Source organism: Canis lupus, chromosome 27, assembly GCF_048164855.1.
Source record: "Canis lupus baileyi chromosome 27, mCanLup2.hap1, whole genome shotgun sequence".
Classification (NCBI taxonomy): Eukaryota; Metazoa; Chordata; class Mammalia; order Carnivora; family Canidae; genus Canis; species Canis lupus.
Genome location: NC_132864.1, coordinates 37,186,152 through 37,191,511, shown reverse-complemented (window position 1 = coordinate 37,191,511; position 5,360 = coordinate 37,186,152). Strand labels below are relative to the sequence as shown.

Sequence of the window (5,360 nt, the reverse complement as noted above, 5' to 3'; positions counted from 1 at the left end):
CAGGGGCCAGGGGGCTGAAGGGAGGGCCCCAGAGGGAAGGAAGACAGACTCCCAGGGTGAGGGTGCCTGGTGACAGTGACAGGACCACTGAGAGATGGGGGTGGGTGGGGGTGGGGAGCCAGGTGGGCCAGGAAGGGACACGGGCTGGGGCACTTGGAGAGGCCTCCAGCTTGGGGCTTGGTCCACCCTCTTTGTCCTTCACAGCCCAGCCTGGCAGTCCCGTCCTGCTCCCCCGCCTGCCTCGGACCCCCACGGCCTCGTCTGTGGCTACTGCCCTCCTGTATCCTGGCCACCCTCGCCCGAGGTCCTCCCGGCAGGCGACTCCCCTGGTGCCCGACATCGGGGAGGGCTGCTGAGCTGCCCATCCCAGGCTCTGGCCTTAACTGCGGGGAGGCCTTGCCCTGGCCGGTGGCTCTGAAATAGGATTCACTCTGGGGCATGACAAGTTAACGAACGACAAGTGGCATCATCACGCGGTCAGTGGAACTTCCTGTTTGTCGCGCTCCCAGCCTGTGACCAGGCCCCCCCCAAGTACCTGATCTTCTCTGGCTTCACTGGCTCCCACACTTCTCCCACTGGCTTCCTCTCCATCTCATCCTCGCCGTCTCTGCTCTTTCACCATTTCTCATCGTGGCGCTACCAGCCCAGGTGACAACACCCCTACTTCCCTGGGCGCGCGTCTCCACCTTGGAGCTGGAGCTGCCTCTTCCAGCCCTCAGGCCGCCTGGGGTCAGGGACACCACAGTCATGCCTATCTGGGCCCAGTCCCGGCTCAGTGTGCATCCTGTGCTCCCTGGCCCTGTCTGTTCCTCACGGACCGAGGGCACCTGCCTTGTGTGTGGCAGTCGGCCCGCTGGGGTCCCACAGAGGTGTGTCCTCCACTCCCTCGGATCTGACCGCTCCAAGATGTGCTCAGTGATGCCCATGTCTGTCCCATCAGCCCCGGGCACGTGTCCCCAGCAAGCCTGTCTGCAGAGAGGGCACCCACACCCCCTGGCAGGTGCCTCCCTATGCTGTTCTTACGCGCCCTGAAGACACGCAGCGTGCACAGAGTTTCAGGCGACATCCACCCACCTCGTCCACATCCTAAGCTGGTCCACCCTCTGCCCAAAGCCAGACTTGAGGGTTCCTTAGGGCAGTGACCGGCTCCGAGCTGAGCTGAGCGTGGTCAGCGGGGGCCTGACGGCTCAGTGAGGTGCCTCCGGGAGCCCCCTGCCCTAAGAGGGCTCGGGGTTGGTAAGGCGGAGACAGGTGGCCGTTTTGAAGTCCCTGGCGGGGGAGCCTGCCTGGGGCGCCTGACGCACAGTGGGAACAGATGGCTCTTGGCAGGACACGTGCCCCCACCCTGTGGGGCCAGCTGCCCCAAGCTGGCATGGAGCAAATCTTCCGACAAACACAGAAGGGCCAGGTCTGGTGGTGGCCAGGGCACCAGGGACTATTTGGAGCCCACACTCGGGGCTCGAGATACACGGTGGGGTTGGGTCCCAGGAGTGCGAGTGACTACTGTCCTGTCCAGCCTTAACTTTCCATGTGTTTTTTTGTTTGTTTGTTTTCTTGTCATGATGAATGGAAGCACATTTCTGTGGAAATTAGGACATAATAAATCTGAAAATGTTGAACACCAGCTAGATGACGTGTCCCACGGGCCTGCCCCTCTTGGGGTGGATTTCCTGTGCATCTCGGTTGGCCCGGTCCCGGTGCCTGGGCCTTGCCTTTCCATTAACACAACCTCACACTCCCTGCATTTAGAGATTCTCCAGAAACACAGGTACGCTGGCCGCCAGCGTGCAGGTCCATCATTCACGGAGCTGTCTTCCTCCGGTTGGGCATGTGGGCTGTTATGACTTCTCTGCGTTATGAACGAGGCTCAGACAAAAGTCCCTGAACGCACGTGCATCTCTGTTTTTTCCTTAGGGTCAATTCCCGACAGTGGCTCACGGGCCACAGTGGACCTGGCTGTCCTCTCAGTCTTCCAACACTGCGACTGGGAAATGGGACTTCACTGCCTTGTGGGCCATCTGCCGACACCTCGGCCCACCACAGGCCTGGCGCCCAGTGCCCCAGCCCGGCCTGAGCCTTTGGGACACTTACTGCAGTGTCTCCTGTGGGACCCGTCCTGCAGCCTCATTGGGTGGCACAGAAGGATGCCCAAGCGAATGCCCTGTGGCAGATGCCCTCCTGTGAGGGCCTGAGTCTCAAATCCTGGCTCTGCCAGTTGCTGGGCTTCCCAGCTTCGTCAGGGGGCTGCTAGTGCCACGCTAGCCGGGGCCTGTGAGCGTCCCCTGAGCGAGGGCCTGAGCCTACCCCAGGGCCTAGGCTGTGAGTATGGCTGGGTAAAAGGGGTCTGCGGTCCCTGGCACATGTGGGGCCCCTTGGGGTCTTCTAGGGTGGTGAGGAAGGAGCCCTCTGCCACTCCATGCCTGGCCAGGCCATCCCCTCAGCGTCTGGGGTGGGCAAGAGGAGGACAATTTAGGGCTGAAGAGGCTGCGTTTGGCCCTCTTGTCCTGGCACCAGCCAGACTGTCCACAGGCCCTTGTCTTTGAAGGGTGAGTAAGCGGCCTGCTGGAACGTGCGTGTCCCAGTCCTGGCCGCTCGCCACCCCAGGGGCTGTCGGGGGAGATTCCAACTGTGAAGCTCCCAGCTGGTGACTCAACTCTATTGGTCTAAATAAATCTTGTCCTTCTCCCTGTGACGGTCCCCCTCGCCGGCCCCCACAACCCCATGGGCCCCCATGGCCACCATACCCACCCCGACACGGAGGCTGGCCGCCATCCAGTGCATTATGGGATGGAGCCGACGCTGTGGCAACAGAGAGCCTTTGTGGTGGGTGAGGCCTTGGGGAGGACGTGTTGGTGGTGAGCCTGGCATCCTTGCTCAGCTGTGGGGCTGCCCGTGGTTCACTGGAGCGGCCCTTGGGACTCACTGCCTCTCTGATTTCATGCCCCCTGGCACCCCGAGGCCAGGCTGGGGGAGTCCCAGGGGCCTAACAGGCTTCACCCTCAGTGAAGGGTGGCCTGGGGCTAGACCCCGGGGGGGGAGTCCCCCTGGGGGGCTTAGGGACGCCCTGGAGGCCCAGCCTGGCAGGTCCGTTGCACTCTGAGCCCAACTGCTAACATCACCCAGTCCTGGGGACCCCTCAGAAACCACAGACAACAGTGACAGTTTACCAACCATGTGGTCATGTTGGTGTTTGAGGCAGCACGCGGTGGCCGGGGCTCAGGCCGCGGGGCTCCCATGGGCCCAGGCCTGGGGTGGGGAGGCTTGGCCCCGATGTCATTCTACCCACCATGTTCCTGGCCGTCGGTTTAGACCGCAGCTTCCCAGGGATGGAGCCTGCCACCCAGGAAGTGGCTCCTTGCAGCGGATCAGCCTCCCACCCAGCCTCCTCTGACCAGGGGTGGACCCCCGAAGCCGCCCCCTCTGGCCTGACTTGCTCTCTGTCACACAGGGTAGGATGCTGCCTTGAAGGACCGGGGCATGGGGACAGAGATGTACTGGCCATGCCGTGCTGGTTAGTGGCCACCGCTACCTGACCCTTGGTGACACTGACTCCGGTCTCCCACGCTTGGTGAGTCTCAGGGTGGCCCCTTCTGTGCTCCCAGCCCACCTCACCTCCTGGCACCCTCAGGCCACCCTCTGGCCTGCGGGCAGCGTGGCTTCCCAGCACCTCCTGCCCTTCCAGGGATCATGTCTGCTCCCCCCCTTCCCTCCACCTGGCCTTCCTTCTTCCCTGAACCTCTGCAGGCCACAGTCCCCCATCCTGAGGCCCCATTACAAATGCTGCCCCCGCCAGAAGGCACCTGGCTGTGCGCTCTGCTGTGTCCGGGACACACACTGGCCTCCCTGGGCAGGCAGCTTGATCCCCAAAGCTGCCCACGGTCCCCGGATCCTCCGGGGCAGGTCCAGCCCCAGAACGGGGAGGCCACGGCTTCTTAGAGATCCTTCAATACACCTGACCCACCCCTCCTCCCTGGCTCAGAACACCCCGTAGCTTCCTGTGGGAGGTTCCCCTCCCTCTGCTCCCACCTGTCAGGCCCAACAGATTTGGGGCCCGGCAAAGAGTAGACAAGAGTATATGTTCTGTCTAGGAAGGCTTCTCTGAACACCCACCGTGTCTTCACTGTCCTTTTATACCTCAGTACAAGACGTCCCAATAAAGGGATGTCAGCCAAGGTGCTGATAAAGCCTACAGAGAGCACACAGCCAAGGGCCGAGCCTGGGGAGGGGGCCACTGTCCCACTCAGGCTGGTGGCAAGTGGACTGAGAGGCTGAAGCTCCTGGCCTGGATCACTGGGGCAGCCCTATGCATGCTATGGCTTTGCTGGACCTGACAGAAAGAATGGCTGCATGCCATCTGGGTGGAAATCATTTCGCTGCTGGAGCGGAGCTGGAGTCTTAAGTGTTCTTATCAATGAGAATGGACGTGGTCTGTCCTGGAGGGATGCCCACTGTCTATCCTCCCAGGAGACCCTCTAGATGCAGGGCAGGGCTGGGGGAGAAAGGTCCCCCACGAATCCCTGGATTAAACAAGGTCAAGGGGGTTCCTGCAGGACTTCTCAGTGCCTTGAACAGCTCAAGTGATGGGCAGGTAATACGCTCCTTCGCGTTGGGGCTGCTATCTTCTCGCTCAGCCCAGAGCCTTGTGCAAGAGCTTGGAGGTGAGCCTGGGGCTGCCTGGGACCCCAAGGCCCAAGGCAAACAGTAGGGAGTGGGAGTCCCTGTCCTGAACTGGGGCTGAGGTTCAGCTATTTCACGGTCCAACAGGATAGCCCCCACAGGTGCTACCTAACTGATGCACCGAATAAAGGAAGAGCTTTCTGGCTCGGGTGTGGGTGTGCTCTCCTTGGGAGTGGAAGAGCCCACGACGGGGACGCCACCAGGGAGCGACCGGGACCAGCGTCCCTCCAGCTCTGCGAGGGTCCAGCGTTCGGCAGGTCCCAGGCCTCGCAGGATTCCTTAGCGTGTTTTGTTGCCATTCTGTTTGTACGGACACCTTCTTTTTGCCGCCTGCAATGCTTGTTTTCCATTTCCAGTAGTGCTGTAAGATTTCCTTTCAAAATATAATCACTTAAGTAAAAAAAAAAATAAATAAAAAAACCCTTTTGAAGAAAACCCTCCAGTAAACAATAGTGAAGCAGGTGGGCGGACGGGCATAGGACTGAGTGGAGTGCGGGCCCAGCTGGGTAGGCGCGTGGGCTGGGGACGAGCAGCAGGGGCTGGGGCAGGGAGAGGGCCGGCTGGGGCCTCCTTGCTGCTGCTTGGCCCCGCTGGACCCCCGTGGGGCTGTCTGTGATGAGGCCGCCTGGGGGCCGGGGTGGCTGTAGCCACGCGTGTCTATCCCTAGGCCCCAGGCTCCCCCC

At 61.6% G+C, this 5,360-nt stretch overlaps 1 long non-coding RNA gene across 2 annotated transcripts; it reads left to right on the top strand.

Annotated features, from left to right (window-relative positions):
* The first annotated feature begins 1,803 nt into the window (after positions 1-1,803).
* Positions 1,804-5,127, top strand: LOC140619690 (uncharacterized). 2 transcript variants are annotated; one of them, XR_012019528.1, is made up of 3 exons: positions 1,804-2,823; positions 3,449-3,568; positions 4,765-5,127. It is a non-coding gene; the product is annotated as an uncharacterized lncRNA (long non-coding RNA). The 2 variants fall into 2 exon arrangements; XR_012019527.1 differs by having other exon boundaries at positions 1,804-3,084.
* The last annotated feature ends 233 nt before the right edge of the window (positions 5,128-5,360 follow it).